This window comes from Grampus griseus, assembly GCF_964374135.1.
Source record: "Grampus griseus genome assembly, chromosome: 10".
Lineage (NCBI taxonomy): Eukaryota > Metazoa > Chordata > Mammalia > Artiodactyla > Delphinidae > Grampus > Grampus griseus.
The window spans coordinates 18,705,742-18,719,475 of record NC_139004.1 but is presented as its reverse complement, the minus strand read 5'-3'; positions in this window follow the sequence as shown (position 1 = coordinate 18,719,475).

Genomic DNA, 13,734 nt, shown 5'->3' with positions numbered 1-13,734 from the left:
ATACTTTAGGGCTGGAAGTTATAGATTTTATTATAGAACTCTAAGAAACAGCTTACTTAAAAGAGAAACATAATTATTCATGGATTAACAGTGTCCATGTCTCCAGATGTCTGTAAAATCTGTAGGCTAGTGGCAAAACTCATGTTTTCTTAGCAATTTGAAAGTAAGTTTATTGTTTCAATTGATAGGGGGTGTTGATATCAAATATTGCTCTAGCTAAGTTCAACTGTGAAACTTGCTATAGGCCCTATATGTATGACGACTGTTCTGAGTTTAACTGAGGAAAACTCAAATGCTGAAAAAGAATACCTGTTGGCAAATTGAGATGACAGTGAATATTACCTCTAGACAAATGGAATAGGATGGAAGTTCTTCTTTTAGGGACTCTAAGTTCTCTTCTTTATCCCATTTCCTATTCTCATCCTCCTTTAGCAGTGAATTCTAAACTGGTAGTGATTTCCAGACCTGACAGCACTAGAATATTCTGATGACCTTTACACAAATATAGATTCTGTGGTTGTAACTCAGAACTACTGACTCAGAATCTTCTGGGGGTGGGAGTGAAATATTACACAGTACTTTCATTATTTTCTTGTTACCCTGAGTTCCAATAAAATATACATATTGCCTTATCTAAAAGAGCTATTCATCTCATTCACAGTAAATTACAGGTGACAGCCGTTGGCTTAAAAATCTCAATCTTCTCAGCATCATTGGCATGTTGACTGGAAACTAAGTCTAATATCATACTACCTGCTTTTTCTCAAAGTGTTTGGAGCAGAGTAATTCTTTGTTGTGTAGGAATACCCCACATGTTGCAGGATGTCTAGAATAGCAACACCTTCAATAACTGGTACGTTCCCAATATGACAGCTCCCCAAAATGGATGCTTGCTTTTCCAATAGCCAGTTGGGGGGAGGCATGGAAGGAGCACAGAATAAAAGCATGACACTTCTTTTTAAAGAACGTATAATCATTTAGTGAGTGTTAGTGTTACAAAGTAGACACTTATAAAGGAAGGTACCAACAAAGGTCTAGTAGGGTCTAATAGGATAGAAGGGAGTGATGAGTAGATCTTCTACCTGCCTTCTAACGTGAATATTATTTTACTTAGCTATTACAGGCAGCTAGTTTAATACAATCTCATGTAAAGCCATACAACAAAAGCAACAACATCAACATTTGGCCCGAAGCAATCACTTTGTTTTGTTAGCTACTTATTTTCTGGCATTTATTTTGTATCTCTTAAAATATATGTATAACAGCTATTTCTTCATTTACTTTAAAAATTTTAAGCCACCTATTATGGTATTTTAGGATTTATTATTCTTGCATTCTCACGTGCTGTCACCATTTAATATATTCTTTGGTTACGTTATATTTTTTGTATTTAGTTTCTTAATATTTTTAGTTTCTTTATATTTAGTTTAGTTTCTTTATATTCTTTCCCTGTAGACAGCAACCCTCCCCCCACATATGTTCTCCTTATCATTGTTTCTTCCACTAAACTCTCTGACAGAGCTCTCTTCTTTTTATTGAAGTCAAAATTTCTCCAACGATACTATCTTCTGTCCTGTTCTCTTTCTTCTTTTGGGTTTTGACTTTTTATTCCTTTACTTTCATTTTAGTGTGGTTTGGGGATAGTGCTGGAAAGGAGGTGGATATTTTTATTCAGTCCTCCACATTTAACGATTTAACTGAATATCTCCAAAGCTGATTTTGACAGGAAGGGTTGGAGAAGATTTCACGGACAAGTGACTTTAGAGGTGGCTCTTTGTAGATGACTTATATTTGTACACAGAGGTGGGATGAGAAGAAAATCCACTCAAAGAGTGTGACAGACACAAAGGTAGGATGGAGGAAATGGCCTGGCCTCCCTTCCTCCTGTGGAGGAGCAAGAGAGACTCGCAGAGATAAGGATGCATCTGTGGGCTCACTTCCACCAGGGAGGAACTTTAATGACCCAGTACAGTGGTGATGGTTGCACATATCTGTGAATTATACTAGAAACCATTAAATTATACACTACATTTAAAAACAAAAATGTGAGGAGCCAAGGGTGGCTTTAATCAAAAATTTAAAGCAGTTATTAGAAGAGTCACCAGATGGGGAAATGGGGCAGCTAATCTGAGGGGGAGAAATAAGGTTACATAGTGTTCCTAAATAGAGTCCTTTTTACTTTTGACAGAAGCATAGCAATTGCTTCATCAATGTTGGTTTGAATAATTACTAAGATGATTTGATTAGCTTTCAAATTAGTACATCTGACTCTCAGGCATGTTGTTATCTCAGAAATAGCTTAATCCACCCTGAATACTGTTTTTCCAAGAAAGTCTTCCTCAGTGTATCCTGACTGCGGAAAAGGCTTCTTTCTCCCTCCCCACGTTGAGGTGCCTGCAGCCCCACTGCCATGCTTTTCTCTGAGGAGGGCAGTAGAGACCCACAAATCATGCTTCATTCCAAGCTCTTTGTTTCCTTTTCTTTATTCAGGCTGGGCTTTCGTTCTTTCCCTGAATTCTTACTTTCACAAAATTCTATCCTCCATCCTCAGGGGAATAATGTTATCTGTTGGAAGGTCCTCAGTGTCTGTAACTTAGCACACTTGTATTTAAAAATCTCAGGGTCACAAATTTAGAATGTAAGGGCTGAAAGCTCCGTTACAGATTGGCGTATAACCCTTGCCTCTTACAGAGTCTGAAAACCATAAAGATGACTTGCTCAAGGTCTCAAGTTACATATTAATAGCATTGGGTCTAGAGCCCATGTCTCCAGATTCTGTAGCTTTTGCTGTTTGGTTTTACTGTCTTTGGCAGCTGGCACCCATAATGGCTTTACCAACAAAGAAAGTATAATTACTTACCATGAAATTTAATGTTTGCTCAAATGTTTTTTTTTAATATTGCCATTTCTATCCCATTTCAATTTGTACTAAAATTAAACTTCTTTTCCCCTTACCAGAGGATTTATTTATTTATCTTAATATGTGCCACATATTATATATAATATATTAGGCCCTGTGAGGGATATAAAAAAGATAAAAATAGAATGTCTATTTAGAGAGACAAGATGTAAACAAAAAATAGCCAAACAAGTTAAAATAATATAAGATCACGAAGGAAGGATAGTTATAAGTAGTTGCCAGGTGAATGATCTATACCATTAAAGCTCTGAGTTCTGATGGGAAAAAATTTGCTGAGGAGAGAAGTGGAATTTGACGTAGGTCTTGAGGGATAGGTGGATTTGGGTATTTGGAGCAAAGGTAGGCAACATTCCAGATGATAGAATGGTTCATTCATGATGCCTAGGCTTAATATTGGCCTAGCGCTAGGCAGGCAGGTATGCTCTCAAATTCAGAGTCGAGTACACCCATAACTTACACTGCATGGCAACAGTTTTCAGAGGTCCTGCATAAAATGCGTTAGAAGCAAAGCGGACAATAGTAACATAATCGCAGTTCTCTGATCATATATTTAATATTTTCCAGGCATTTTACCCATGTTGCAGAATTAAAAATTCACAGTAACTCTCAGAAATAGGTCAGTGTTACCACTGATTTACAGGGGAGCAAAATTGAGGTTTCAAACTGTGGTCAGAACCTTAAGTGTACGTAAGAAGAGAATCACATAAAGTACTTTTTAAAAAGTATCTGCACCAGGACCCAGCCCTACACCCCTTCTGATTTTAGGAGTCTGCAGTAGGGTCTGAGTATTGGGGATGTAGTTGTGGTTATGATTACGGTTATTTAGACCTGACATGTTGTATTAATGTGCAGCCAGGGCTGAGAATTCCTGGCTTAGAGGAACCAAAGAACAGTTCCAAGTTCCTACATCTAGTAAGTAGCAAGGGTTCAAGCACACGGGCCTGTCTGGAGCTCTGTAATTCCATCAGGTTGCCCCTAGAAGGATGGAGTAGCTCTACAGCGGAGAGCACTGTGAACAATTGGTATGTATGTGTATGGGGGGACACTCAGAAAAGATGTATTCAGGGGATACTGAGTACTCCAATTTGGTTAACTGGAGAACTAACAGTGTAAGGTGGGAAAATAGTCTTCATGGTAGGCAACACTGTAGCATCTCAGGAATGGAAGAAACACTGCAAGTCTTTGTTCAGGCCACTGGTAATGCCTGAACCAAGGTTCTCCACTCCGATTAAGTCCTCCTGGATGATCAGTCCAGGGTCTAGATGGCTGGTACTAAGAGGCTGAGCTCATGGTTTTTCTGTACACAAATCTGTCTGAAATGGAAGACAAGAGGCATAACTGAAGCTAAGGGAATAAGCCAGATAAGCCTTCAAGGCCCATTTCAGACCTCCGACTGTGAGAATTAGAATGATCCCATCCAGGCTACACAGCACATCACAGAATGGACTGTGTCTGCTTATTGGATGACGAGGCTTAATTGTCACGATCATAAACTCCCTAACAACACACAGATTCAGGCCTCAGAATCCATGCTTTTAAGACGGGACGGAGCTTCTCTAACATGAGACCTCGTCTTAGGTTCTCTGAGCTAGTGTCCCGACTAAAGGAGTGATGTGCCACTATCAGCTTCATTTTAGGTCTGAGAGATTTCACCACTGAGTGAAGGGAGAATTCATGTAGCTCTCCTGCAGCATTTAGATTCACAGTTGAGGCAGAGGTAGAGCCACGTAGGACATAATTCTATGTTAGTTAGGATCCTGTCCTCCTGTGTTGAATATTCTAGGTTCCCGCAGACCCACATCTCCCTACGTTGATGAATATCCTACAGACCTTTGGTTCTGTAACACCTCTTCTCTCTGCCCCTTTTGCTTGCTTTTCCTCACTGGTCCCCATCAGATCCACGGGCATCTGGGGAGCGGCAGGAATCCCACTCTTGCTCTCAGCTTCTGTGAAATGATGGTGGAGTGAGGGGGTGGTGCGGCTATAATAGGTCTTTAGAAAAGAATGCATTGATTTCTCTGTGGATTTTTTTAAAGGCTTTAGGACATGACTGAGGGAATGGCTAATTACTATTTATGACTGTTTCATTTGGAGCTAATTGCCGGAGCTGCTGCAGACGCTGGGGCCTTCATGGCTGTTCCGTACCAAATGTGCAAACAATAATAAAATGGTCGATGGGGGCCTATTCTTTGCACATCACTCTTGAAATGGAGTCTGTGTGCGTGTTCATATACGTCTGAATGCATGTGTGTACACCCACACATACACACACGATTTTACAGATTTTGAAAAGAGTCTGGAGGTCATTCTTGAAAACTCTCTAATAGGTCGTAGATGTATATGAGGGTCAGCTGTCAAGGTGTAATGAACATTGCTGCAATGCTGGACGCATTTGAGAAATGAAGCAACTGAGGCATTTTATACTTTTCTTTTCTCCCTGGGTTGACCACATGGGCAGGGACAGTAAAGTGGTAGGGAAACACTAGCCGGATTCATCAAAGTCTGATTACATTAGAAGGAAAAGTGTAGAAATAGTAAGTGGAGACTGGAGGGGTTTTTCCAAGTTATGCTTTGGCTTTCCTTTAGTTGATTTTCCTGCTTCGTGTGAACTCAAGGCAACTGCAGTTTGTATGGGGTATGTTCATGGATGTGGTGCAGATAGAGCTGTACGTATCTGGAGAGCAGCTTTTGGTCTGGGCCATGAAAGGTGTTCCCAATGTGTGTCCCCAGCCACCATGCACCCATGTTCCTCCAACGTGTGTGACAGAAACAAGGAAAACATACATGGGCCTGGTTCAGGGAAACTGCAGACTAGAATGACTTGAGGAGGGGTCTTTAAGTCTCCACTTCTTCTTAAGGTAAATCCGTCTTACTGTCCAGTACGATAGTCCAGACGGTGTCTTGTTTTTTTCTAGCTACCATTATATATGCAGGAAAGCTTGAGGTTTTTTTTTTGCAAGGGAGAAGGGAGTATATTAAGGCTGTACATGGCAGTCTAACTGCTAACCACTTCAATGTCTAAAAATGTTGATTTGTTTAGTGGTGAAAGCCGCACATATATACAAAGTATGTAACAGGGTGAATTAATGAGAAACTAATTGATGAGAACCAGCCTTTTCTTTTGACTTCTCTCTGACAGAAAGCGAGACTGAGTTTGGTTTGGTGTCTGTAAGAGGTGAGGAGAGAGATTCTGCAGGATTGCCCATTTAGGGCAAAGATGGGAAAGGGCTTGGAGGTGAGAGCAGAAGCAGCTGCCTGGCCCTGGAGGAATGGAGGGATGCTGAAGCTGGAAAGGGTTTTCCGACAAGGTGATGCAAGGAAGCCTGGCACCCTGAGACAGAGAATGTTTGGGGGTGCGCTCATGGAGATTGCATCCCAAGCCCCTGGGCTGCAAGCCTGACATGAGTCTGTGGTGTTCAGCACTGACACAGGTGCAGAGTTTCCTTCTTCACAGGCCACCTGAGGAATTAGCCAATGAGCAGCACAAAGGCAACCATAAGAGGCAGATGCCAGGGCCTCTTGCTCATGGTAGGGCGATACCCAGTCCCATCTTTTGTGAGCCTAGGATAGAAGAAGCATTCTTCTAACCTGAATATGATTGAATTTCCCTTCATCGAGACAGGATTTTAGAGTCAGAAATACGTTTAGTTAGAAAATAAAGTACGTAATGTGATATTATTTTGCACCTGAGTATGGTAGATTAAAATCTATACCCACTGTACATATTTAGAATTTAAATGACAACAAGGAAATGCGTACACAGGCATGGTTTAAGGTCACAGATTAACTGAAATAATGTTTTCTTGTTGGTGGTCATGTTACTGATAATGATTATTCTCTATAGTTCAATTCTAACTGAACTGTTTTGGGTTCTGTACAAGGTGCAAGGATTATAAAGACAAATTAGGCAGGATTTCTATTAAGGCATGTTCAGACTAGGGGGGAAGACAGATAAGTGAATAGAACATTTGAATGTGATGTCACAAGCACTTCAGAGCTGAACACATCCTTTTTATTTTAGTTTCTATTGACATCTGAGTTTGAAGTACTAATATATGTTAAATATGTCTGCCTCTTCCTTGGGGATTAGATTCTATTATTGTGTGAAAGTATTATTTTTATGCCCTTGTAGCCTGTATGTTGAAATGCTTTCATTATTTTTGTGAGCTCATTCTAAAAAAGGGTGTATTAATTTACTGGGACTGCTGTAACAAAGTACCCCACACCGAGTGGCTTAAACAACAGAAATTTATGCTGTTATTTTTCTGGAGGCTAGAAGTCCAAAATCAAGACAACCGAAAGGCCGTGCTGCCTCTGGGGGTTCTAGGAGAGCCTCTGTTCTGGGCCTGTCTCCCGGCTTCCGGTAGTTCCTTGGCTTGCAGCAGCATAATTCCAATCTTCCTGACTGTGTGTCTCCATGTCCAGATTTCGCTTTTTAAAAAGGATAGCAGCCATTGGATTAGGCATCCTACTCTAATATGACCTCATGTTAACTTAACTAATTACATCTTCAATGACTATTTCCCAAAAGGTCATAGTCTGAAGTACTGGGGTCTGGGAGTTCAACATACTGATTTTTTTGGGGGGGGCACAATTCACCCCCTAACAAAGGGCATCATTTCTTCCCTGATGTACTGACAGTCTTTTGTTCCTCTGAAGAATTCTTCTTTGAACTGGTTCACCATTGTCTTAAGCAGGTCCAACATTTATGCCATCTTTCTGTATGAGATGCCTAACTAGCATTTTTTTACAAAGCCACATTGTGATGCCCATTCTAGAAAAGGTCTGTAGGTAAACACAGAGTCTGTATTTTCCATTTCCCTGCTCCCACCTGTCCACCTTTCGTGACTCTCAGGATGTCCATCTTCATTTTCTGGAACAACTATGGGGAATTGCATGAGATGACTCCTGGGAAGCAGAGGTTTGGTTTCAGGATGTGCACGTAAGTGTGCTTGAAATAAAAGGGTCAGACAAGAAGTGAACATGATGCTGCTCTAAGATCCTTATTCTCTGATCTGCAGAGCATACAAAAGTCAAACATGGGCATTCCAAGGAACACCAAGTTCACTTCACTCATGGATTTTTACAACAGATTTACGGAACTCTATTATTTTGAGAAAACTAATAGGTCACTGTGCAGTTGTTCCCAACATGCAATATTGTTATATGTGTTAACAAATACAGTTGTACTATGAACTCATCCAAGGACGGAGGATTTGTCTTCTCCTTTCTTTCTTTGCTTCTTGACAATATTTAATAGAGTTCTTCTATAATGCAGGTGCTCAGTGACGGCTTATTAATAGTTTTGAGTTCGAGAGCTTGACATTTGACCCAGCCTAAGTTTCTTGAGGTTCACAGTTTATTAAAAATTTCTAATACTAGTTGATGTACTGGGAAGGTAACATTATAACCAGTACATTGGATATGGATAATTAGAAATATAATCAAGATACAATTTTATTTTGTCTTCCTTGCCCCTTTAACATTTATTGAAGGTGAGATGAGCAGATGGTTGGTTATCCACTGTCCATGGATGGAAACTCGGGGAACCCTGTGACTTCTCTACTCAGTCTTAGGTAGACATACATATACTCACAGATACATATATATATATATAGATATATATATATATATGTATGACACAGTGTTGCTTCAGTAAATGAAGTATGTCCAGGCCAAAATATTAATAAGTGCTTTGGTCTTTATTTTAAAAAAGCTATCTCCCCTCTGTTAACATTTGATTCGTGGCTGCCTGGCTTCAGGAAAGGCACTGGGGTAGATTTCACCCTTCCGTTCCCTCTCTCACTGACTCTGGCTAGTAGACATAACAGATCCCTCCAGTGTTGAATTTGGGAAGAGAGGATTGGGATGAACAGGGCCATCTTATAACACTTGGCTAGATGGTCTTCTTTTCTCTGGGTCTCATAGATGGTGAAAACTAATCTCTTCCCTCCTGATGTACTTTCATTGGTTGTTGGCGATGGTCATTACTGGGAGCCTTGCGAGTCAACGAAAGCCTTGATTTAGAAAGTGCAGCTCTGTCCAGTGGATCCTTTGGTTCTTTCAACAGCTGGTAGCAATTTAACATATACGAGCCTCCAGTGAAGTACCATGCACTTCCTGCGCACCATCCCTCTAAGTGATCTTATTGTATTGGAAGCAAGAGCAGCCCACCTTGTCTTTCTCTTCTTCAAGGCTGGCCTATGTCAGATCATTGCAAACACCTGCCCAGCTTTTGCCAGACTTAATGCAGGCATCTCTTTCCTCTTCCACAGCCTGCTTTAGTTTTCTTAGGCTTAAGCCTGGCATCAGATCCTGTGATTCTCCCAAAAGCAATAAACACATTTAAGCTGTTCTGAGTTGTCCCCTAGATGCTCTTCTTACCTGCCCAGAGATAAAGGAGATAGTAAGGCTCACTATCCCCTGTTCCTTCCTGGGGTGGGAGGTAGACTCACAGCAAAGCAAAGTCTTTTTCTAAAGTAATTATCTTCACAGATTTTTCTCTCTGACATTTTCTTTTTTTTTGCGGTATGCGGGCCTCTCCTGTTGCGGAGCACAGGCTCCGGACGCTCAGGCTCAGTGGCCATGGCTCATGGGCCGAGCCGCTCTGCGGCATGTGGGATCTTCCCGGACCGGGGCACGAACCCGTGTCCCCTGCATCGGCAGGCAGACTCTCAATCACCACGCCACCAGGGAAGCCCATCTCTGACTTTTTTTTTAATGATGTGTGTGCTTTTGTGTGTATTAGCTATACTGCAATAGCAAAGCTGAAGGCTTTTCATAATATACTATTACTTATTCTTCATTTACAAAGTGTCTTAAAATGTGTGATCACTTTTGAATCTCAGTAACTCTTTTAGACAGGAAGGCAGGTTAGACTATTCACATTTGACAGAGAAAGATATCAAGGCCCAGAGAGAATAAGTAACTTGCACAAGTACAGATGGCTGTTAAGTGAAAACAGGGCTGGGGCTAGAAACTAGGTTTTCTGATTATGTGCAAACAATGAATGGTTTTCAATAGGGATCACACAGCTCTGGGAAGAGGTGGTGGATGTGGGGAAATGATAGAATGGAGGAAGGGAAATAGGAAGTTTGAAAAAAAAACATAGTTTTCCAATATTTTGATTTGCTTTTCATTGCATTCATGGTATTTCAAATAAAGGAGTCTGTGAGATTTTTATATTTTTCAAAAGAAGGTGTGGGCAAAAAAGAAATAATAAAAAACCTAAGGAAAAACATACTCAAAATACTGTCTTTCACTAGTCCCATTGTGTTCACTGAGCTCATATAGTATGCCAGGGTAAAGACACATTGATGGCATGCGATGCACTTTACCAAGACGACATTTATACTGAGATAACAAGTACATTTCTTATTCCAGTTTAGTTTTTTAATTATCAACATAAAAGTTACTTTAAAATTAGAGCTAATGAAGACTTTAAGACTTAAAATCCCCAGGAAGTTGCCTGTTCCAAAAGCTTAAAGAGCTAACCAAACAAAAATAAACCATAAACATGAACTCTTCCTCCTCTTTCCCCCCTTACCCTAAGCCTCTCTGATTTTTCTGGTTTATTTTAAGCCCGTGCAGAACAAAACCCTCGCTGTTCCTTAACAAGTGAGAATGACTTGCCCAGACACACAATAAAACATTTGTGACAAGCGAGCGTGCACGCCCTTAATCCAGATCTTGCTCAGCACAAGGTACTCTCTGGCTGCCTGATTCAACAAAGAGCCTTCTGTCCCTGCTCCTCGCCAAGGCTGAATGCCAATTGTCTTCAATCTGATTGCTCCTTGAACCCCAGTTCCCTGGTGGTTAGATGAGAGTGCCACCCAGAGCAGCAGGACCCATTAGGCTGAGCTAAGGGACAATATTATTTTAAATCAGTTTTCCTTCATTCTTTGAAATTTTTTATTTTCATTTGTAATTTTATTCTTGATTAGCTTCTCTCCAAGCCCTCAAGAGTTCCCTCTTCACCTTCCCCCTCCAGCCCCTTAACTTACCCCAAAGAACTGCCTTATCTACCTGGTCAGTCTCGTTACCTTTGAAAAAGGTGTCACTAGTTTGAGCCATCCTTGATTCTGTACCATATGCATCCCAGAGCCACTTCACTGTATGGTGCAGTAAGAAGCACACAGTCAATATGAAACAAAGTACCTGGACATAAACAAACTGAAGAATGCTCTGGAGAGGAGAATGGGGACAATAAACTGACAAGGCATAATTGAGAGGCATTCTCTTTAAAAGAGGGGACATTAAAGATATTACCTCTTGATGTGAAATTCCTCCCAAATCTAAAATTCTGCGTGGGTCATCCTCTACACTTGTTACTCATTAAAAAAAAAAAAAAAAACATAACGTATTTCTAATTATTATTTTTAAATTTCTGATTAGGAAAGCAACACGTTTATTGTGAAACATTTTTTAAAAACTGAAAGTAAAAGAAAATGAAAAATCCTGCAATTTGGGGGTGTATAATTCAAGATTTCTCTTTCTCTCTCTTGTTCTCACACATATACACAATATAGTTTGCTGAGTAAATGACATTTTTCTTTAACAGTATATTATGAAAATATTTTATCATTTTATTAGTAACAGATATTAATTAATATATGACTATAATTTTATATTATCTATCATAATTTATTTAAACAATCCCCTATAGGTGAGATTTGTGGATATCAAAAATTTTTAGATGTTATAAATAACATTTCAATGGAAATCTTTGCAGCTACATCCCCAATTTTTTTTTTTTTTTTTTTTTTGTGGTATGCGGGCCTCTCACCGTTGTGGCCCCTCCCGTTGCGGAGCACAGGCTCCGGACGCGCAGGCTCAGCGGCCATGGCTCACGGGCCCAGCCGCTCCGCGGCATGTGGGATCTTCCCGGACCAGGGCACGAACCCGTGTCCCCTGCATCGGCAGGCGGACTCTCAACCACTGCGCCACCAGGGAAGCCCCATCCCAAATTTTTATGGCAATGGAATAGAAGTAGAATTTTTTAAAGTAAAAGACAGTGTACATTTCAAAATATTTTGATGTTTATCGTGATGTAGGGAAATCATTTCTCCTTCATATATATCCCTTTAGAAAAGCACTGAACCTCATGTTCTTCACAGAGATTACACTGGATGAACAGAACTATTCTTATGCCCTATTAGTCCTAATGCAACTTTATCAACCTATCCTTAAACTGTTCCGCACAGAGAGTACAAAAAAGAAAATGCTTTCATGTGCTTATGCTGGAATATATTCGTGCAGTCAATATATATTTCCACCTCTGATTCCATTGTTTCATGAGTATTAGTTCAGTGCTGTATTCACAGTGGTGTATTGATACTTATCTGCTGTGGATCCCATTCTTTGGGGGAGAAAGTATGGACTGCTAATGAAGAAAGTCTTGGGCACATCATTTAAGTTTGAAATTCCCTATGCTCTGCTTGGAAAAATTTATCTTAAAAGAAGCTAGACATTGTTATCTCTATAGCAGAGTCATTATTCTACTGGGAATGAGTGAAGTTAGTTATTTGTAAGAGAGGCCTTAAAATTGTATTTTGTTAAGTTATTTAGCTTTAGGGGAGTTATGGCCATTCCTAAATTAAGTTTTTCTTTTCTCAGAGATTGTTTTTTTGGCCAGACACTGTGTTTTGTCATACAATAATCATCATTGATTTCTTAATTGTGTTCTTGATTCTTAGCAAAATAAGGCAGTGAATTTGATTGGAATCATTTTAGCTAAGTTGTCTGTATGTTTATTGTCGATACAAGTAGTTTCTTCCTTTCCAGTGTGCAGGCCAAGGACAAATAATTGAACCTCCTGAGGCGGTCGTCCACTGCCCTCCTCCTCCACACACGATCATATGGTCTTACCAGGAGTGCTTAGCCAGTCTTCTTTTTCTAGTTCAAATAGTTATTTACTTCTCAAGGTATAAAACAACAAGTGTGGGTAAATATTGTTCTAAATCTGAGACAGATGTCTTAAAGTAGTGCTTCTCATCTTTCACTCTTTGGCTGAATAAACCTGTGAAACAGAAAGGTAGGTTTTGAGGTTAGCTATTCGCTAAGTTTGTGTATCAGAAAGGCAGATGTTTTGATCCAGTATCAAAGATATCCAATCCTCAGTACTCAACTGCTACGTTAAATAAACTAATTTATCAGATTTACTAAACATTTGCACAGCAGTTTGCTAGTTACCCTTGGATTGAGGCAACAAATATGGCAGAATTTTGTGGGACCTCACAGTAGATGGGATCAAAAAATGAACTTTTAACAGCATCATTAATAGCATGATTTATGATTTTATGCATGTGAAGAGATATACACATGAAAAGAGAATTAGTCCTCAACTCTGAAACCCCAGTTCTGTACTAACACCAGAATAAAGATAGCATTTCCAGTCTTAATCTGTGTGATCAAAGCTGATTCCAAGCTGTTCCCCTTTGCTTTCTTTGCAAGGAGGAATGGGTTTTTTCATGGAGATGTTCTTCTAGTTATAATCAAGCACTTTATTTCTCCAACTAGAATGAATTCTGATGTTTCTTCACTACTTCCCCCACAGATTGAAAAATATGCACAAAAAAATCACTCGGATTTATGTGACTTTTTCAGAAAGAAAAGTGACATTTTGGTACCTTATTTGTAAATTTTAAATAATAGGAAGTGCTGTGCATCACCTGGGGTTCAACCAGGGAAACAAAATTACTATGAGTGATGTGGTATAAAGGCTTTATTTTAGATCTTATGTAATACTGGGAGCCTGTGAAGAAGTTTATGAAAAGCTGTTGGCTCTGTCTGTGGCATTGGGGCTGAAGAGTTTG